The 23,091-nt window shown below is 38.9% G+C and overlaps 1 protein-coding gene across 1 annotated transcript in view; it reads left to right on the top strand.

Moving 5' to 3' along the window:
* ATP8B4 (ATPase phospholipid transporting 8B4 (putative)) overlaps positions 1-23,091 on the top strand; it is a 366,096-nt gene that overhangs the window by 151,134 nt on the left and 191,871 nt on the right. The gene's annotated exons all lie outside the window — the stretch shown is intronic.

The raw sequence follows: 23,091 nt of genomic DNA, 5'->3' as shown, positions 1-23,091 counted from the left end.
AAGACCTGCTGTGATTGAGTATACCAGCACATTAATGAAAGAAAGTCTCAATTCACAGAGGGGTTTGATGACTATAAAAGCATAGAAATGTAAGTGTCATGGGGTAAACTTTGGCAGTCTCCATCTAGGAACTGGCTAGAGGAGAGAGAATTTTGGCCAATGGCTTATTTTTAGTATTTAGTTTCTGTTGGCAGTGTTTTTCCATACATGTGGAAGGCTACATTGGGCTATTATAGCTTGATACCAGTAGAGGTAGCTAACAACCCCTCTTTTCTCATACTGTGATAATCACGTAAACTTGTGATTATAATTTGATGTTCAATGTAAGTGTCTCTACAGGGAGTCAGCACACTGCCTCTATGACAGATTTCTCATTAAAGTAATATATTGGCACCCTGATTTTATTCATCAGTCTTGTGAGCTTGGTTCAAGTAAATCTGTCCTTGAGAGAAGAATCCCTCGCAGGAGGTTGATGAATATGCTTTGTTGCCAGGGGTTGGGGGGTGGGGGACTACCTTCTCCATAGTGATTAATGCCACTCTGTGCAGCCTCCTGACCGCTGGTCATTTAGCCCTTCTGGTCATCACCAGACTTGGCCCCATGCCTTTCTATCCATTCTACCACTAGTTCTTTAACTCTAGAGGATGACCCTTGAAAGCCTTGACCACCAAACCCTAAATCAGAGGAGTAGATGTCTATATTTTAAGACCTTGGGGGCAAAAACCCAGTAATAAGTAATCTACTACTGGGTAATTATGCATTTACGTACTTGGCTTTATCCTTATTTTCCAGTGTGTAAGAGGTATTTTCATTCTGTGAGTAGTAACTAGATAAGGAAAGCCATATTTTGTCTGCATTTTGTAAGATGATACAGTCTTTTATATTTATAGTTATTTTTACTTAATTTATGAAATATTTCAAACTTAGAGGAAAGTACAGGGAATAATATGACACCTGTGTGCCTACCACCCAGGTTAAATAGATGTTAACCATTTGCCACATTTGCTTTTGATTTTTCTTTTAATAATAACATGCCAAGGATACAGAGATGGTTTTCTCTTGAGCTTGCATGATATTGAACAAAAGCACACAGGTGTGTAGCTGGGGCTGGGTTTTCTGTTGGGCTTCCTAACAATGACAAGGCAGTGGAACAATATTCTGCAGCTACAGCAGACGGAATAAGGCAGCTTTGTCTCGGAGTTAAAACATACTAAGGAAAAAACCAAAACCCATTATGGGCTGGCAAAACCGAGAATGACAGCAAAAGTTGAGAAAGGGAAGGTGCAGAGCAGAGAGGGTCATGCGTATCTCAGGTCTAATGACCCCTACCATGGCTCAGAGGGTATGAGCCAGGCCCTCCTAGAATGAGCAAGGGTCCCCACTAGACCTGGCTGGTGGTGTGTTGATTTGGGAACTCCCAACAGGATGTCTGGCCAGACAGTGAGCTGTGGAACCCTTCTCAGCCCCAGCCTATTCAGATACAAATTGGGGCTATTAAAAGTACCTATTTCATAGAGTTACTGAACAGACTGAAGTAGAGTAACACACAATGACTCTATGAGCTAGTCTTTATAGAGGTGGGATTTGAATTTATATCTATCTGATTTTTAAGGATTTTTGAGCACGTCCTACGTGGACTGTCCTTTTAAGAAAGGCAGAACCCACGGGTCTTTTGTTCAGTCTTGCCTAGTTTAAAGGATATTACTGCAAATGGAAATGGATTTGAAGAAACCCCAACAGATCTCAGTGCGAATGCTTATAATAATTGATGAAGTAGTCTTCCCCCGTAAGGCTGAAGAGGAGATGGGAATAAACTGAAAATTATAAAAAAGATGAAAGGAGAAATGGTGACGTTTCCTCAAATGTAGTGGAAAGAGTGTTTGGGGATAAGATAGACCACAGTTTGAATCTTTTCTCTTTCTCGTTTGCTAACTTGTGATCTTGATTTATTTATTTTTCTGCATATCATTAATTTTACCTGTGAAATGGGGAATTTTCCTTATAGGATTATCTGCCAAAGGGTTAAATGAAATAATTTATATAAATATTTGATAATAGTAAGACTAGCTAATACGTATTAGATGCTTACTATGTACCAGGCTCTATGCTAAACTTTTTATATGGATTTTTTCTTTAACCTAACATGGCTGTGGGCAAGTATGCACGATAAATTTTAGATTCCCTATAAAGTACTGGATAAAGTAAGATATCAGTGAAAATAATGTTCGGAAGATACTGAGAAGTTGACTAAAGTTGTAAACTTTTTGCAGCAGATATCATGCTGAAAAGTCAGCAAATCTGTGATACTGAAGGTGTGGAAGTTGCTGATGAATTATGCAGGGAATGCAATAGCAGAGATACAAATGCACCTAAGGCAAGAAGATTAACAGTGTAAACAACTGTGGTTGTAGAGAACAGCCCCCTGCACCTGCCGAATAAGCAATATGGCAATGATAATGATTTGATGAGATACTTATTGATTACCTACTCTGTGCAAAGCATTTGATGAGTTCAGGAAATATTTCTGACACTCCCAGTGTGGATATTGACAGATAGATGGTTAACAGTGATGATAATAACAAAGTTAGTTATAATAATAATAGTAGCTTACGCATATATAGTGCTTACCATCTGAAAGGCAGGGTTCTAAGCACTGTATTATATTAAACTAATTTAATCTCATAACTCTATGAAGAGAGCACTTTACTTATCTCACTTTTGTATATGAATACATTGATACACAGAGATCTCTCTTAAGTGATTTACTCAAGGTCACACAGCTGGATAATGGTTCCCATTCTTACAGCTGTGAGTCTAGCTGTGTACCAGGTACTTTACACATATACCTAATCTTCCACAAAACCCAGAGAGTTGAGGTGGAGTTCCATTTAGTAACTTGTCTGAGGTCACACTGCTAATAGGTAGAATTCTAATTTAGACTGGCCAGATTCAAAGCCTGTTTTGTTTCCATGATACCCTGCTGTTCTTTTGACCAATCTTGAAAGACAAACTGCAACAACAACAAAAAAACCCCAAACAAATCCTCTGAACCTCCTCTCCTTCTCTTACATACCTGCTGGTAAAGTTTTTATACTCAGAGGACAAAGGCAGATAAAGGAGATATAAAATTTTACAAATGTGAGGCTAAGAATGACCTTAAATCTTACCCTTAGCGTTTGTAGATGAGAACTTGGGAGAAAAATTTACACAAAGCTCAGATAACTGGTATGATTTCCACAAACACAAAGACTGGCAAACTTTTCTCTTTGAAGGTTGAAGGAAGATATTTCAATACCTAGAGGACATTAATTTATCAACAGACCCTTAAGCTTCAAAGCACTTTATAGGACATAGCACAGGCTTAAAAAATGATCAAAAGTGCTTTTAAAAGATAAAGGGTTTAGAACACAAAAGACAAGGTTAATGATTCTAAGTGAAATTAATTGGGAAATGACACATGATATTGTGAAAACTGGAAGGTGGAAAACATAAAACAAGTGGGATTTCAGACTGCCAAGATATGTAACACAAAGTGAGATTGGAGAGTGAAGGAAGAGTGAGCTGAATGCTAGAATTATTATTCTCATTAGAAAGGAGTTCAAAGTTTTCTTGGTTAATGATAGGAATGAATAATAGAAGTAATGAGAACAGTTGTTGTATTAAAATATGTTAATAATGTTAGAAAAACGTGAGAGCGAGCCAGACAGCCACTCATGATCCCTATTAAAAGGAGTTCAGAGTGAATGGTAGAAGTACTGAAAACAGTTGTATTAAAATGTGTCAATGTCAAAAAATGTCAGAAAAAGTGTTGGATTAATTATAGCTATTTTCCAACTTTATTAAAAAATAAAGAAATGTTGGAAAACATCGGTTCCCACTGGCTCCTGTTATTTTTATGTCTCACATCAGCACAGGCATACCCTACCCCCATTCAATTCTCTTGAACTCTAACAGAATTTGAGAAGGGGGATGAACTTGTCTGAGTGCTGAGAAACTTATCCTGCCTCAAACTCAGAAAGTTCAGTAAACGTGAACGCTTAACAACTTCTGTCTGAATGTATTTCATGCATGAATATAGATGGGAAGTTTCTAAAGGGCATTTTCCTGAGCTGAATTATTGATCCTATTTCAGGAAGTGTACAGGCTTCTATAAGTTGGTGAAAATTTAACCAAGTAGTTTTGGATGCTTTTAAAGAAAGCTTTCCATCCAAAAACTGTGATTCGAACACCTTAATTTATTCCTTGAATCTTGAGATGGCTTGTTGATATTATGGTTATTGGATGGAGCTCTTGTTGCTCTTATGATTTTTGTGATGGGTAGAACAATGACCGTTTGGGTTTTCCAAAAAGTGTTCATTCAATGTGGCAATATGGCTGATTCTTAGCAGTCAGTGTTACAATGGTGCCACCAAGATGCCCTTCAGCATGAGCCCCTTCCATGTCCCTCCCACCCACTTAAATGGGGCTTTCTATGTTTCCACAGTCTCTTCTCTTTTAACTCAGAATCAGTGGTTTGAGTAGAGTAAAAAATTATGGCCCACCATCATTCTGGGTGTGTGAGCTTGGACAGTCACTGGACCTCTATAGACCCACATTGTAATGATGTGTCTGTGTTTCTCTGAGACCAGACGGGCACAACAGTAAAACCTGTATCCCTGTGTGCGTGGGTGAATCGATGAGTCCTAGTCCCTTTTTTTTAATAGAAATGATTTTTAAAATTCAATATGTTCACGATGTGCCTGCTCTATGCCTAGTAACATGTGTGTTTGTTGACTTAATCACTTTCCAAAGAGGTTTTGAGGCCATGAACAAAAAGAATGTGAAGCTCAAAGGAGTAGAAACACATGAGGAAACTGGGATGGGCAGGTTATATTTAGGTGGGCTCCAAACTGCATGCTAGAAGTCCCTATTGCTTAGGCTGGTAATGTGTTGAGTGATACCGGGGTTATTAAAAAAGCAGGTATAAATTTTGCTTTCCACCTTCAAGGAGAATGTATAATCTACTCCAGAAGAGAAGACCAGGACATAAGAACGAATTTGACAGTAGGTAGTACTGAAAAGGTAATGCTAAATTTTACTTGTGTGATGTGGCCTGTAAGTGTTAGGGGAGTGAAGGGTGAGTGAAGTATTTGAGGAAGTGTCACCAGAGGAAAAGGGAAATGATTCGAGCCTCGTTTGTTTATTTGTACCACCAATGTTAGGAACAGAGACAGGAGCAAAGTCCCGAGGTCCAACCTAATTCATGGGAATTAGGGTGTGTCATGGGAAACGATAGTTCAGGTAGGTGAGACCTGACTGTTTAAAAAAAGAATTTGAATATGAGGTAATAGGGTCTCAGGAGCTGAGTAGTCAACAGAGTGAAAAAGGATGTTATTAGCACTTGGGATTAAATAGATTCGATATCCAAATTGAAATGCCCAGGTTAATATGGAATGTAACTTGGGTGGGGTTAGAGTTGTAGATTAGGGATATCCATTGGAAGGAGGTGCTTAACGCTAGGAGAAAAAATAGAACTGAAGGCAGGCGGCTGAAAGGTGTGGCGGTAGAAACTCCCCCACAGTTAAAGGGGGAGGGAGGGAGCCCAAGAAGCAGTGGAGAGCTGAGGAAAGCAGAGAAAGGATGAGACGAAAGCTGGGATGGGGTGGGGTGCAGGGTGGAGCCCCTCAGGGAACAGGAGGCAGGAAACCATATCTGATGCTAGGCGCTCATGAGCTAAGGCAAAACATCTTTAAGTCAGAAGGAAGCAGTTGGAGGACCTGAAGAAAGCAGTTTAAATTTTTTTTAAAAGTCCGGGGTTTGGAAGTCAGAGGGCAGGGGAAAAAACATGCAAAAAAAGAAGGGAGTGGGGTATAGCTCCCTTAATTAATAATTTGCAGTAAAAAAAGAGAAATAGTATTTAAGCTTTCAGGCTCATTGAAATGAAGTGAAGCATTTTTGAATCAATTTTCTGACATTTTGACTATCCAAGTACAAAAAGCCTGTGGGAAGGTAAAACTCTAAACATTTTCTTTGGGAGACTCTGGGATATCCACATGCTGGGACACATCCTAGTCCTGCTTTAATCCTTGGCCCGATGGAAAATTTGGATTTCTCTTTCTTTTTTTCATGACCAGCATAGTTGCACTGCCAACATGCTGTAGCTCCTCACCAAGAAGACTGATAATCAAAGCAATTTCTGCACCAACCAAAGAGTACAGATGATGACAAACTCTGTGACCAAGCTGGAATTAGTTGTGGAAAGTGCCAGTAACTTGCATTTGTTATCGGTTTCTGGTTGTTGGTTGTTGCATGTTTTGTTTGTATTGCAGCGTTACTATAGTAGCAATGGCTTTTTAGCAAACATTGAAATGTCTTCTGTCTTGTGTGCTGTTAATATCTGTATAAATTATTCTACGTTCTACATGACAGAGGTTTTTATCTTTCTTTATAAATAATTACTTGAAGAGAAAAGATAATTTTTGGACATCTCTCAAATTCATTTTCATTCTGGATTCAGGACTTTAAAAGTATAAATGTTTTATCTTTTTAACATCTGATTTGTTTAAATAGTGTTATTCTTTGGCTAAGCATTTGTCTGATTTTTTTGTTTCCTTAATTTGGTTGATCTGTTTTAATCTTTTGTTTTAGCCTCTGAATTCCTATTCCTAAACGTTCTAAAATGGCAAATTAAGGTAATTAAAAAATACAGTTAAGCTCTAAAACTCTGAAGTGTTTGTCATTTACCTGTTCCAGGCTTGAGATAATTTAAGCATCTTCATAAACTAGTTCCATTCCATCTGCTCTGTGAAGTAAGTTTCAAGTAAAGCCACGTAGATTAGGTTTATTTAACTTTTACTTTATTCATTGCAATGATATAAAATTTAAAAGTTTCCAAACAATGTGTAATTGGAATTAAAAGAGTTAAGATAAGCTAATTTTGGTGTTAGAATTTTGGAGCTCTGCTGTAGCCTCACTGTGGTGGGACAGATTGAAACTAAGACTGAGAAATGTAAAGATGGAGCAGGAAGGAAAGTAACCTTCTGTGTGAAGCAAGAACTACAACTGCCATTTCCTTTGTTGGCAAATGGTTTATGAAAGTAATCCATAAATCAATCACGTGGATAACATTGGACAAGTTCAGTAACAGTTGAGAGCTTAACGGAAAAACCACAACCCCAACGGTATCAAGGTTTTTAACCCTGTTTTGTAATTTTCTTTACTGGACCAGTTAGTTTGTTTCTATGATTCATATTATTAAAAGATAGTAACTCTCACATTTTATGTTCTGTAGTGGAAAGATTAATCAAATCATTTGTGTTAACAATGTAGTCTCAAATTCATGTCTACTATTAAAAACCTGTGCTCAGGTTACTGTTGAATTTTATATCTGACTTTCTATATGCAGTGTCTTACAAAAGTAAACTATTTAGGCATTAAAGTTAAATCTGGAGGTAATTTAAAAATGATGCTAGGAGTTGATTAGGGGCCATATATATAAATGTGTGTTGCATGTTTATGTGCATGTAGGAAGGGTTGTAGTTATAAGAACGGGTAAGAATGTTCTGGCTTGAATGGTGAGAGACTTTTCTTTGAAGCACAGAACAGCAATCAGATTCTTATATCTAGATCGGTGATCTAAATTTCTACTTGCTGATACCCTGATTTGACATCTCTAGCAGCCCTAGTTGTTCTGGGTTTTACATGTGCTCTTTGGTTGTAAAGTTTGCTGTGAATCAAGGTCACCTCAATAGATGTGGCTGTCCAGGTACAATCTAGATATGCTGCAGGTGGTGACATCATTCTTTCCCAATAGCCCAAAAGTGCATGGAAGAGGAGTTGTTTTATACAAATGGGAAAGCCTGACTGGTACAGTAAGGAAGTTAGCTGAAGTTCATCATAGAATCTCAGCATAGAATTATCCTTTAAAGCTTTTCCATCAACTTCTCTCCACAGAATTTTTAGTGATGACATATCCAGTCTGTGTTTGTATCCCTCTAGAGGAGGAAAACATACCACTTCTGAAAAGGGCCTTTTCTGTCTTTGCATAGTTTTGATCATTAGACAGTTTGTCCATCATTTGATCCAAATTGATCTTCTTTTGCTTTATTAGCCATTGGGTTAGTTTTTCTTCTGAGGCCAAAGCAGAGCAAGTGTGTCTCCTATTTCATGTGACAACCCTTCTGATGTTTGGCTCACTGAGTAGACTAGTCTCCAGAACAATCATCTCCAATTCCCTTTCTTTTCAAAGAGCTTCAGCTCTGCTATCATTTCTTAAAGTGTGTTGCTCCAAAGTCAAGCAATATTCCAAAAGTTATTTGATCAGCTTGAAGTAGAAGGATTATTAATGCAGCCCAAGATTGCTCTGGCTTTCTGGTGATTGTTGACTCCTATTAATCTCCTATTAATCTCACTTTCATTATTAATGATCAGGACTGTGCCACATTTATCTCTGCATCTTGCTTGTCACAGAACAGGCCTTACTCTGCTGTGCCATGTGTGGACTTACCAACATGTCTTCTGCATCTTCACTGAATTCTAAACCAATGGGCCAATCAAAATAGAGGCTCTGGGGGGTGGAGTCCAGGCATTGGTATTAAAAAAAAAGTCTCCCCATGTGGTTCTAATGAGCAACCAGGTTAAGAATGACCAATATAAGCTCTTAATTAAAATATTGAGCACAACACAGTTGAGGACAGAGTCATGTGCCGTATCATACCTCCCAACAGGTTGCCATTGGGCCATTAATAATTATGTCTTGTTGCCTTAACTAGTTTCCAATTTCTATAATTAACTGTCCTTGTCCTGGCTGCCAACCCAATTTTTGTTTAATTATGCTATATTATTGCTCTCTATCTTAAAAAGCAGAGAGCCTTTTAAAAAATATTAAATCTATTATACTGCTGGTTTAGATAACTTTTATATGGAAGCAGAAGGATGGAATGAATAATTGAACTTTGAAGATTCCTTTCCAAGTCATGTTTCTATGATTCTTGCAAACCACAAAGTCCTGTGCTGCAATGTTTTAAACACTCTTGTAGGCCAAATGCCACAAAAACGCCATTGTTGTAAGCAAGACATTTGTGAGTTTAGGAGCACAAATGGGCTGGACTTCGTAATGTCTGGCAGAGAAAGCACTGCTCAGACTTTTCTAGGTGAGAAAATAAGCTAAAGGAATGTTTGATTTCTTTTCTTCTCCCTCACTCTCTGATATGGAAAAGTTAATGAACTGCACAAAGATGTTATGCTAAAAAAATGTGAAAAATCTATATTTATGCTAGAGCCTATCTTTCTTTGGCAAATGTACTTCTCAAAGTTATGTACTGGAAATGACTTGTTTGTGTTGTGAATTACTAACCATTATATTAGCTCCTGTTTGTTCTGATAAATGGAATTGCATTTCCCTCATGTATTATTTTGCATTAAAAAAATTGGGTTTAGGGCTTCCCTGGTGGCGCAGTGGTTGAGAGTCCGCCTGCCGATGCAGGGGACACGGGTTCGTGCCCTGGTCTGGGAAGATCCCACATGCTGCGGCGCGGCTGGGCCCGTGAGCCATGGCCGCTGAGCCTGCGCGTCCGGAGCCTGTGCTCCGCAACGGGAGAGGCCACAACAGTGAGAGGCCCATGTACTGCAAAGAAAAAAAAAAAAAATTGGGTTTATCTGGCTTATATTGAGTAATTAGGAATTGTTTATCACTTTGTTAAATCCTATAGAGACTTAAAAAAGTATAAGGTAGGGTCTTAGCTCCTCAGAGATTTGCTATCCCCTTGAGATTATTTTATATACAGAAATGAAATAACAGTACAAGACATTGTAATATTAAGTATAAAATTGAATGGTGTTAGACTTACAGTTAATGTTTTCACTATATCTGGGTAAGGGAGATAATTTTCTAATAAGAGAGAAATTCTTTTTCTTTTTTTAACACCTTTATTGGAGTATAATTGCTTTACAGTGGTGTGTTAGTTTCTGCTTTATAACGAAGTGAATCAGCTATACATATACATATATCCCCATATCCCGTCCCTCTTGTGTCTCCCTCCCACCCTCCCTATGCCTAATACATATATACGGAATCGAAAAAAAAAAAACAAAAAATACCCCAAAAATGGTTATGAAGAACCTAGGGGTGGGACAGGAATAAAGAGGCAGACGTAGAGAATGGACTTAAGGACACAGGGAGGGGGAAGGGTAAGCTGAGACGAAGTGAGAGAGTGGCATGGACTTATTTATATACACTACTAAACGTAAGGTAGATAGCTAGTGGGAAGCAGCCGCATGGCACAGGGAGATCAGCTCGGTGCTTTGTGAGATAAATTCTTTTTAAAAAACTTGTTCATGTTGTTAATAAATGTCTTTTGAAAAATATACCATGTTGCATTCATATAGTATAAAAATGGTCTAACTTGATTTGGAAACTTACTAATTTGCACTGCACTTTGAACCCTTGTCTGGATTTGTGAAACCATTGGCTACTCAGAAAGCCCAGTACCAGTCCCCTTTAAGTCCATCTAAACCTAAACTGACTGAAGAAAATGATGTGCTCCTTCGAAAGTTCTAGGTTATTCTAGAATTGAATGTTTTGAGTATGCAAGGCAGTTGAATTTTTTTTGTTTGTTTAGTTCAAATGTGAATTTTATATGTGTGATTATTAAAAATAACTAAAGTATTTTGACATTAGGAATAGTTCTGAATTTATGCTTTATGTGCAAATAATTATAAATAAATTCCTGAACCTATACAGGACCTATATATGTTATTTCCTGTGCAAATGGTCAGGTTTTTTGCATTTTGCATTTTTTCATTTTTAAAAAAGGGTTCCTCCTGCCCTCTTCCCCTTCTCTTCCTGCCATGCTCCCCCGTGCCTCCACATACCTGTGGAATTTCTTCCGCGGTCTTTTGTTTTCCAACGTAATGCTTGATCTGATCTTTTTATTTGCCAGAGCTTTAACTGAAAATGCATGAAGAATCTCTGATTTTTATTTTCATCCAATGTATTTTTCTAAGGATTGAATGAGAAATCTAGAAAAATGTCTTCAGCTGAGTCAAAAGGACATTTTCTTTCTATAGTCTAAGCAGTGGTGTAAGGCATTTCAGTGTTTTAGCTCTGATGTTGATTCCGCTCTAGTCTACTGGTGAAATCAAGTATCTCACAAGGTTCCCCATCTATAGTGGACAAATGGGACTTTTTTGGATATGTACGAATTTCACTAAATTATTTGCACAGCCTTTTGAAAAATACATGTACCTTTCTTATATCATAGAAATTTGTATTTATCAAAACTCTTAGAGGCTATTTAATACTTTGCTTCTTGAAAAGCGGGCCTCTAACAAGCATCATCTTCTCCCCTGGAGCTTGTTTAGAAATTCAGAACCTCAGGCCACATCACAAAACTGCTGAGTCAGAATCTGCATTTGAACCCAAATGATTCATATACACATTTGAGTTTCAGAAGCACTGGACAGATCCTCTATTCTTATTTCAGTTAGGAGTGCCCTGAAGATTCTGGCAAGAGCAAAGAGGTGAGGAGGGAGAAAAGTATTTAATTAGGAAGCACAGTGCCAGTGCTTTTATACTTTTTTTTTTTTTTTTTTTTTTTTTTTTTTTTTTGCGGTACGCGGGCCTCTCACTGCCGTGGCCCCTCCCGCCGCGGAGCACAGGCTCCGGACGCGCATGCCCAGCGGCCACGGCCCACAGGCCCAGCCGCTCCGCGGCACGCAGGACCCCCTCCCCGGACCGGGGCACGAACCCGCGCACCCCGCATCCGCAGGCGGACTCCCAACCACTGCGCCACCAGGGAAGCCCAGTGCCAGTGCTTTTATATGCATTACCTCATATGATCTTCCCAACTCTGCATGGTAAATATTATTTTTCACATTTTACAGGTGGGGAAACTGAAGATTGGCGGGACTAAAATTTTTTTCCAAGGCCACTTAGTTGGTAAAATGTAGAGCCACCTTTCAGATTCAGGACTCCAAGCCCTCCCTTTTTCCTTTTTCAGTTATCTTCTGGGACAGTTAGCATTTACCCAGTCCTTATTAATTGGATTGTTGTTTCCTTATGGTGAATTTGACTTAGATTTGGGGGGTCTTCAAGACCTTCAAGGTCTTCAAGAAGCTCTTGAAGATTTCCTGAAACAAGGTATGCAAAGGGGCTCTTCCTTGTTAATCTCTGCATCTGAAGTTTGAGGTTTGATTTGTCCTCTTCCATATGTAACTCCTTTCTTTATGGCATGTCTGCCTTCCTCCCTTTCCTTCTGTTCTCTGCCTCTTTCTTCTTCTTTACAATAGCTCCTGTCAAAATGGTTGTGTGTGTCTGTCATGAGTAAGAAGGCATATGTTGAAAGTATTTTATGTTGTAATTTTGCAACAGAAACTTGTCTTATTTCAGTGGCATTTTCAGGGAACTGTGGGGCTTTGTTACAAATGCAAAATCCAGTTTGAGTTCGCAGTGATTAGCACTGCAGGTGGTGATAAGCCCTTTCCTCAATTATATGCTAATGGTAAGTGAAGTGCTTTCAGCTGAAGCTAGTTATGGGTGGACTGCCTCACATCTCCTGCTTTCAAGCTTGCTTGCCCAAATCTTAACTCCCCATGTCTGCCTAGTTGCCTGGTGCTTTTTTGTTTCCAAGATCTTTCTCATAGGAAGGGTATCCTCCTCACATTGACATGTTAGAAATTAATGGTTGTTTTCCCTGGGTATCAGGGTTGTACAGTGGAGGACAGTGGCCAGAGAACAGTGTTTAACACAAAGTGATGCATCTGTATCCTCCTTCACCCCCTACCCCATGCCTAGCACATTGCCAGGCATATACTAATAGGTGTGAACTTATTTTTTGGTAGAAGCTTTCTCTGGATTGTTGCAACAGTGAACTTCTTATTTGTTCATTTATTTAAAAAACACAACTATTATTAAAAAATTTTAAGTATTATTACAAATTAAATTACTAGGGACAAAAATTACGGAGGAATTGCTCTGTTCCTGGCACAGGGGTGAGGTACATAGAGGTAGATAAGACTCATTCATATCAACCTTCAAGGAGCTAAACCACAGGACCCTGGGGGCTTTGTCTGGAACCAGAAAGTTTCCTAGAAGTCTGTGTTGTGCCATGGGCCTTGACACTGGCATGGCCTATGCAAGTGTCTTCTGACTTTCTAGATGTCACTTTCCTTACTGAGTATATAAACAAATCATCTCACTGGAAGGGACTATTGAGGGAAGATAATATCTGAAATGGGTTTGCTATCCTTTGTTGTTATAAACAGTCACCATTTTGGGAAAACGGTTTCCCAAAAAGGCTTCGGGCTACATGCCATAGTCACACCCTTAGGTTTTTCCTCCTTTATTCCCTTCAAATTCCTTGTCCTATTTCTGGTGCCGCTGGTGACCATCCATGGGAGGGACACAGAGCACAGTCTTCCATTCTTATGAAATGCCTCCTGATTCTGTTCTGCCAAACCCATCAACCTCTCCGGCTTCTTCCTCCCCCAAACCAGCACATTTGTATAAGGGTCTGGGTGACCTTTGCTTTTGAACACTTACCCCAGGTGGAGTGAATCAGGAGGAGGAATGTGGAAGAGGAATCTGAAGGATGTGGGATGAGATGTTGGAGAAGGTACGGGTGCCGCAGCTGGGAGCCCCTCATTCATTCATCCGTTCATTTATTCAGGGAGCAGGGGAAAGGATCTGGTCTGCTTTGTTTCAAAGCAGCTTTGTACCCTGCTGTACAGTTCCTAGCTGGCCTCCCCAGCTAGGATGCACGGGTGGATCGTTAACTACTAAATAAATAAATGCCCACTGTAACTTGCCGTGGAGCCTGGTTCTTGGAATTGCTCCTCTGAGTAGCAGCTCAGTTGCAGATCAGTTCAGAAACTTAGTGTATCTGTCCTTGTGAGTTTTTTGGGTTTTTTAAAATAACATCTTTATTGGGGTATAATTGCTTTACAATGGTGTGTTAGTTACTGCTGTATAACAAAGTGAATCAGCTATACATATACATATATCCCCGTATCTCCTCCCTCTTGTGTCTCCCTCCCACCCTCCCTATCCCACCCCTCCAGGTGGTCACAAAGCACCGAGCTGATCTCCCTGTGCTATGCGGCTGCTTCCCACTAGCCGTCTGTTTTACGTTTGGTAGTGTATATATGTCCATGCCACTGTCTCACTTCGTCCCAGCTTACCCTTCTCCCTCCCCATGTGTCCTAGTGAGTTTTGATTGGAGACTCACACTTGAAACCACTGTGCATTTTCTCTGTTCACATCTTGGCAGCTCGTGCTCTGCTCAGCACTTGCTTGAGCTTCTTAATGAATCTATTTGTCAGCTCCTACAGAGGACACCTGCCTACTTTTATGTATGTCATTAGGGAATCCCATTGCCAATTACTAGAAGCAAATTTAGGGTAGTCTTTATTTTAACCTAAGCCATCCTAAGCAAAACTTGCAAATTTGATGAAAATTCATTAAATATCACAAAAAAATAAAAGATTGACACTTCCATTTATTTATAAATTATTGTTATTGTGTTTTAATGATAGAAGATGGTTTTAAAGCCTCTCTTCCCCCATTCCATGTAGACAATTTTCTTTCCCTCTTTCCCAACTTGTCCTCTGTTCTTTCCCTTCAATACCTTTATTCCCAAACAAACGCCACTCAACAACAACAACAAAATCACAAAGCCAGGTAGTGTGGGTTTGTCTAAATTTAGATTTATCATCCTACCCTGAATGAGAATGGGCTGGAGGCCAGGAAAGCCTAGAATGTTGGAGGAGGACACCGCCATGAGTTGGCCAGGGGTCCCAGTTCCCCAGCATCCTGCAGAGGGTAGGAACTCAGAGCTGCACACTTTTCTCATCTGATCCTCAGGGGTTCAGGAGAAAATTGCATACTTCCCCAGAGCTGGTGTTATTTGTGTAGAACCCTAGTATAAGAGGTAGAGTCTTAGGAAGGATTAGACTATATGTAGTATGTTATTATAACCCCTTGGCTCTTTGGGAAATTCTTTATGGGTGCCTTTCCTCATTAACTGGACTTTTCCACTGTGCCTTTGTTATTGTCATAAATGCTGAGGTCCTGCCTGAAATTTGGCCTAGTTCCCAGATTGTACTACATGGTCTAATTTTTAGTCCTAATAAACAAAGCAGTTTGTATGCCCTGAGTTATCCAAAGGCGCCCTTGTAGTTCAGCAAGCCAGCCCCACATCAACTCAAAGAAATGCCCACTTTGGTCGTCCAAGGCCTCTGAAGCCCTACACTGAGATGAAGCAATGAGCCAAAGCTGAGGGCCTGCTCCCCAGCAGATAGCAGGCCTTCAAGGGGGAGGCATAGAAGAACTTTGGAAAAGCAGAACTAGCAGACAAACAAATCATTAGGGATGCCCTGTGAAAGTCCCACTGAAATATATTTGATGTCTTTTTTCTTTTCTATGCCTTTCTTTTGTTTTACCTCTTATCTCTCTGGAGAAGACGTATACTAGATCTGTCTCCTTCTGTATAATTTTAAGAGCATTTTTAGTTCTTTTTCAGAAGTCACAATAGAAAAGTTAACATTTTATCTGGAACGATTTAAAAGTCTTTTATATTGTATGCATCTAAACACCCTGGAGAAAAAAAAAATTAGTGTGATTAAGTTAATCTCAGAGGGAAATTTATTTTGTTCCCCTGGTAATTGTACAATATTAGTTTTTTGTAGATATATTACTATTCATAGGCCACTTAGTAGCTCTAGAACAGTCTTTAAGATGCTGGAACACTAAACCAAGACCTGAGAGTGGAAAACAGAACAAGGTTTATGACATTGTCAGGCAGATTGCTTTGGGGCGAGACTGAGACCATTCTGAAAACTTGCTGCCACTGTCTGTGATTCTGAGGTCTAGATGGGAAATGACGCTCCCTAGACAAGCCCTGTGACATTCTCCCTAGATTGAAAAGGCCGAAAGCGACTACTCTAGCTGATTGGATTAGTGTGCACCCTTTACTGTGCTTTGGTTTAGGGAGATTCTTTTCTTCACCAGCTGAAGAATGTTCTACGAGGGTCAGTGAGTTCATTGATCAAGAGAGAGTCTAAGGACTCCTTGTTTCTGACTCATTTCCCGGGAAACACATACCATTTGGGAGAACACATGACTCTATGAAGCATAACTCTTATGGGCAACCCTTGGAACTGCTCTGAGCCTCAGTTTCTTCATCTGTAAAATGGTGCTGAAATTGTAACAGCTCCCTGAATTTTTAGATTACCTGAGATGATGTATGTACAGTGCTCAGCACAGCGCTTGGCATATGTAAGGAGGCAATACCTGTTAGCTGGTGTCATTGTGTAACACGGAGACACCATTACACACACAGTCACATGTTCTTCATTCTGTGTCCAAGTCTTGGTGACACATGGGTCTTATTCATTTCCTTTGACCATGACAATGTTTAGTCTGACAATCTTCAAAAAAAATTTTTTTTAGCATCATATTGGAGTATAATTGCTTTACAATGGTGTGTTAGTTTCTGCTTTATAACAAAGTGAATCAGCTATACATATACATATATCCCCATATCCCCTCCCTCTTGCGTCTCCCTCCCACCCTCCCTATCCCACCCCTGTAGGTGGTCACAAAGCACTGAGCTGATCTCGCTGTGTTATGCGGCTGCTTCCCACTAGCTATCTGTTCCCACATGTCACTCTCTCACTTCGTCCCAGCTTACCCTTCCGCCTCCCTGTGTCCTCGAGTCCATTCTCTACGTCTGCATCTTTATTACTGTCCTGCCCCTAGGTTCTTCAGAAAATTTTTTATTTTTTTATTCCATATATATGTGTTAGCATGGGGTATTTGTTTCTCTTTCTGACTTACTTCACTCTGTATGACAGTCTCTAGGTCCATCCACCTCACTACAAATAACTCAATTTAGTTTCTTTTAATGGCTGAGTAATATTCCATTGTATATATGTGCCACATCTTCTTTATCCATTCATCTGTTGATAGACCCTTAGGTTGCTTCCATGTCCTGGCTATTGTAAATAGAGCTGCAATGAACATTGTGGTACATGACTCTTTTTGAATTATGGTTTTCTCAGGGTATGTGCTGTAGTGCGATTGCTGGGTCATATGGTAGTTCTATTTTTAGGTGTTTTTTTTAACATCTTTATTGGGGTATAATTGCTTTACAATGGTGTGTTAGTTTCTGCTTTATAACAAAGTGAATCAGTTATGCATATACATATGTTCCCGTATCTCTTCTCTCTTGCGTCTCCCTCCCTCCCACCCTCCCTATACCACCCCTCCAGGTGGTCACAAAGCACCGAGCCAATATCCCTGTGCCATGCAGCTGCTTCCCACTAGCTATCTACCTTACGTTTGTTAGTGTATATATGTCCATGCCTCTCTCTCGCCCTGTCACAGCTCACCCTTCCCCCTCCCCATATCCTCAAGTCTGTTCTCCAGTAGGTCTGTGTCTTTATTCCTGTCTTACCCCTAGGTCCTTCATGACATTTTTTTCCCCTTAAATTCCATATATATGTGTTAGCATATGGTATTTGTCTTTTTCTTTCTGACTTACTTCACTCTGTATGACAGACTCTAGGTCTATCCACCTCATTACAAATAGCTCAATTTTGTTTCTTTTTATGGCTGAGTAATATTCCATTGTATATATGTGCCGCATCTTCTTTATCCATTCATCTGATGATGGGCACTTAGGTTGTTTCCACCTCCGGGCTATTGTAAATAGAGCTGCAATGAACATTTTGGTACATGACTCTTCTTAAATTTTGGTTTTCTCAGGGTATATGCCCAGTAGTGGGATTGCTGGGTCATATGGTAGTTCTATTTGTAGTTTTTTAAGGAACCTCCATAATGCTCTCCATAGTGGCTGTATCAATTTACATTCCCACCAACAGTGCAAGAGGGTTCCCTTTTCTCCACACGCTCTCCAGCATTTATTGTTTGTAGACTTTTTGCGGATGGCAATTCCGACCAGTGTGAGGTGATACCTCATTGTAGTTTTGATTTGCATTTCTCTAATGATTAGTGATGTTGAGCATCCTTTCATGTGTTTGTTGGCTATCTGTATATCTTCTTTGGAGAAATGTCTATTTAGGTCTTCTGCCCATTTTTGGATTGGGTTGTTTGTATTTTTGATATTGAGCTGCATGAGCTGCTTGTGTATTTTGGAGATTAATCCTTTGTCAGTTGCTTCATTTGTAAATATTTTCTCCCATTCTGAGGGTTGACTTTTCGACTTATTTATGGTTTCCTTTGCTGGGCAAAAGCTTTGAAGTTTCATTAGCTCCCATTTGTTTATATTTGTTTTTATTTCCATTTCTCTAGGAGGTGGGTCAAAAAGGATCCTGTTGTGATTTAGGTCATAGAGTGTTCTGCCTATGTTTTCCTCTAAGAGTTTTATAGTGTCTGGCCTTACATTTAGGTGTTTAATCCATTTTGAGTTTATTTTTGTGTATGGTGTTAGGGACTGTTCTAATTTCATTCTTTTACATGTAGCTGTCCAGTTTCCCCAGTACCAGTTATTGAAGAGACTCTCTTTTCTCCATTGTATATTCTTGCCTCCTTTATCAAAGATAAGGTGACCATATGTGTGTGGGTTTATCTCTGGGCTTTCTATCCTGTTCCTTTGATCTATATTTCTGTTTGTGCCAGTACCATACTCTTTTGATTACTGTAGCTTTGTAGTATAGTCTGGAATCAGGGAACCTGATTCATCCAGCTCCGTTTTTCTTTCTCAAGATTACATTTGCTATTCGGGGTCTTTTTTATTTCCATACAAATTGTGAAATTTTTTGTTCTAGTTCTGTGAAAAATGCCTTTGGTAGCTTGACAGGGATTGCATTGAATCTTGATAGCAGATTTCTTTGGGTAGTATAGTCGTTTTCACAATTTTGATTCTTGCAATCCAAGAACATGGTATCTCTCTCCATCTGTTTGTATCATCTTTAATTTCTTTCATTGGTGTCTTATAGTTTTCTGCATACAGATCTTTTGTCTCCTTAGGTAGGTTTATTCCTAGGTATTATATACTTTTTGTTGCAATGGTAAATGGGAGTATTGCCTCAATTTCTCTTTCAGATTTTTCATCATTAGTGTATAGGAATGCCAGAGATTTCTGTGCATTAATTTTATATCCTGCTACTTTACCGAATTCATTGATTAGCTCTAGTTGTTTTCTGGTAGCATCTTTAGGGTTCTCTATGTATATAGTATTATGTCATCTGCAAACAGTGACAATTTTACTTCTTCTTTTATGATTTGGATTCCTTTTATTTCTTTTTCTTCTCTGATTGCTGTGGCTAAAACTTCCATAACTGTGTTGAAAACAGTGGTGAGAGTGGGCAACCTTGTCTTGTTCCTGACCTTAGTGGAAATGGTTTCAGTTTGTCACCATTGAGAATGATGTTGGCTGTGGGTTTGTCATATATGGTCTTTATTATGTTGAGGTGAGTTCCCTCTATGCCTACTTTCTGGAGAGTTTTTATCATAAAAGGGTATTGAATTCTGTCAAAAGCTTTTTCTGCATCTATTGAGATGATCATATGGTTTTTATCCTTGAGTTTGTTAATATGGTGTATCACATTGATTGATTAGCATATATTGAAGAATCGTTGCATTCCTGGGATAAACCCCACTTGATCATGGTGTATGATCCTTTTAATGTGCTGTTGGATTCTGTTTGCTAGCATTTTGTTGAGGATTTTTGCATCTGTGTTCATCAGTGATATTGGCCTGCAGTTTTCTTTCTTTGTGACATCCTTGTCAAGTTTTGGTATCAAGGTGATTGTGGCCTCGTAGAATGAGTTTGGGAGTGTTCCTCCCTCTGCTATATTTTGGAAGAGTTTGAGAAGGATAGGTGTTAGCTCTTCTCTAAATGTTTGATAGAATTCGCCTGTGAAGCCATCTGGTCCAGGGCTTCGGTTTGTTGGAAAATTTTTAATCACAGTTTCAATTTCAGTGCTTGTGATTGGTCTGTTTATATTTTCTATTTCTTCCGGGTCAGTCTCTGAAGGTTACTCTTTTCTAAGAATTTGTCCATTTCTTCGAGGTTGTACCTTTTATTGCCATATAGTTGCTTGTAGTATTCTCTCATGATCCTTTGTGTTTCTGTAGTGTTAGTTGTTACTTCTCCTTTTTCATTTCTAATTCTACTGATTTGAGTCTTTTCCCTTCTTGATAAGTCTGGCTAATGGTTTATCAATTTTGTTTATCTTCTCAAAGAACCAGCTTTTAGTTTTATTGATCTTTGCTATCATTGCCTTCATTTCTTTTTCATTTATTTCTGATCTGATCTTTATGGTGTATTTCCTTCTGCTAACTTTGGGGTTTTTTGGTCTTCTTTCTCTAATTGCTTTAGGTGTAAGTTTAGGTTGTTTATTTGAGATGTTTCTTGTTTCTTGAGGTAGGATTGTATTGCTATAAACTTCCCTCTTAGAACTGCTTTTGCTGCATCCCATAGGTTTTGGGTCATCGTGCTTTCATTGTCATTTGTTTCTAGGTATTTTTTGGTTTCCTCTTTGATTTCTTCAGTTATTTCTTGCTTATTTAGTAGTGTATTGTTTAGCCTCCATGTGTTTGTATTTTTTACAGATTTTTCCTATAATTGATATCTAGTCTTATAGCACTGTGGTCAGAAAAGACACTTGATACGATTTCAATTTTCTTAAGTTTACCAAGGCTAGAATTGTGACCCAAGGTATGATCTATCCTGGAGAATGTTCCATGAGCACTTGAGAAGAAAGTGTATTCTGTTGTTTTTGGATGGAATGTTCTATAAATATTAATGAAGTTCATCTTATTTAATGTGTCATTTAAAGCTTGTGTTTCCTCATTTATTTTCATTTTGGATGATCTGTCCATTGGTGCAAGCAGGGTGTTAAAGTCCCCTACTATTGTGTTACTGTCAATTTCCCCTTTTATGGCTGTTAGCATTTGCCTTATGTATTGAGGTGCACTTATATTGGGCGCATAAATATTTACAATTGTTATATCTTCTTCTTGGATCGTTCCCTTGATCATTATGTAGTGTCCTTCTTTGTCTCTTGTAATAGTCTTTGTTTTAAAGTCTATTTTGTCTGATATGAGAATTGCTACTCCAGCTTTGTTTTGATTTTCATTTGCATGGAATATCTTTTTCCATCCCCTCCCTTTCAGTCTGTATGTGTCCCTAGGTCTGAAGTGGGTCTTTTGTAGACAGCATATATATGGGTCTTGTTTTGTATCCATTCAGCCAGTCTATGTCTTTTGTTGGGAGCATTTAATCCATTTACATTTAAGGTAATTATCGATAGGTATGTTCCTATTACCATTTTCTTAATTGTTTTGGGTTTGTTATTATAGGTTTTTTCCTTCTCTTGTATTTCCTGCCTAGAGAAGTTCCTTTAGCATTTGTTGTAAAGCTGGTTTGGTGGTGCTGAATTCCCTTAGCTTTTGCTTGTCTGTAAAGGTTTTAATTTCTTCGTCGAATCTGAATGAGATCCTTGCTGGGTAGGGTGATCTTGGTTGTAGGTGTTTCCCTTTCATTGCTTTAAATATGCGCTGCCACACTCTTCTGGCTTGGAGAGTTTCTGCTGAAAAATCAGCTGTTAACCTTATGGGCATTCCATTGTATGTTATTTGTTGCTTTTCCCTTGCTGCTTTCAATATTTTTTCTTTGTATTTAATTTTTGATAGTTTAATTAATATGTGTCTTGGCGTGTTTCTCCTTGGATTTATCCTGTGTGGGACTCTCTGCACTTCCTGGACTTGATTGACTCTTTCCTTTCTCATATTAGGGAAGTTTTCAACTATAATCTCTTCAAATATTTTCTCAGTCCCTTTCTTTTTCTCTTCTTCTTCTGGGACCCCTATAATTTGAATGTTGGACTATTTAATGGGGTCCCATAGGTCTCTGAGACTGTCTTCAATTCTTTTCATTCTTTTTCCTTTATTCTGCTCTGCATTAGTTATTTCCACTATTTTATCTTTCAGGTCACTTATCTGTTCTTCTGCCTCAGTTATTCTGCTATTGATTCATTCTAGAGAATTTTAAATTTCATTTATTGTGTTGTTCATCATTGTTTGTTTGCTCTTTAGTTCTAGGTCCTTGTTAAATGTTTCTTGTATGTTCTCCATTTTATTTCCAAGATTTTGGATCATCTTTACTATCATTAATCTGAATTCTTTTTCAGGTAGACTGCCTATTTCCTCTTCATTTGTTTGGTCTGGTGGGTTTTTACCTTGCTCCTTCATCTGCTGTGTATTTCTCTGTCTTCTCATTTTGCTTCACTTACTGTGTTTGAGGGTCTCCTTTTTGCAGGCTGCAGGTTCATAGTTTTCATTGTTTCTGGTGTCTGCCCCAGTGGGTAAGGTTTATTCAGTGTGTTCTGTAGCCTTCCTGGTGGAGGGGACTGGTGCCTGGGTTCTGGTGAATGAGGCTGGATATTGTCTTTCTGGTGGGCAGGACCGCATCCGGGGGTGTGTTTCGTGGTGTCTGTGAACTTATTATGATTTTAGGCAGCCTCTCTGCTAATGGGTGGGGTTGTGTTCCTGTCTTGCTAGTTGTTTGGCATGGGTAGTCCAGCACTGGAGCTTGCTAGTCTTTCAGTGGAGCTGGGTCTTAGCGTTGAGACAGATATTTCTGGGAGAGCGCTCATCAGTTGGTATTATGAGGGCCTGGGAGGTCTTTAGTGGACCAATGTCCCGAACTCAGCTCTCCCATCTCAGAGGCTCAGGCCTGATGCCTGGCTGGTGCACCAAGACCCTGTCAGCCACACGGCTCAGAACAAAAGGGCGAAAAGAAATAAAAAAGAAAGAAAGAAAAAAATAAATAAATACAATAAAGTTATTAAAATAAAAAATCAATTATTAAAATAAAAAAGTAATTAGAAAGAGAGCAACCGAGCTAATAAACAAATACACCAATGATAACAAGCAAAACTATACAGTCTTCAAACTTTTTGATCATGCTTCCTACTTGTAAAAAGAAAACTTTCCCAATATAGTCGTATTTACTTTATATATATATAATTATAATATTTACATATATATGTATTTATATAAGTGTATTTATGTTTGTATGATTATGTATGTGTATACATATATAATAAAGACAGTCTGCACATTAAACAGTAGGGAACCTTAACTTT

Source organism: Delphinus delphis, chromosome 2, assembly GCF_949987515.2.
Source record: "Delphinus delphis chromosome 2, mDelDel1.2, whole genome shotgun sequence".
Lineage (NCBI taxonomy): Eukaryota > Metazoa > Chordata > Mammalia > Artiodactyla > Delphinidae > Delphinus > Delphinus delphis.
The sequence above is the reverse complement of the archived record's forward strand: the minus strand, read 5'-3'. Positions and strand labels throughout refer to the sequence as shown.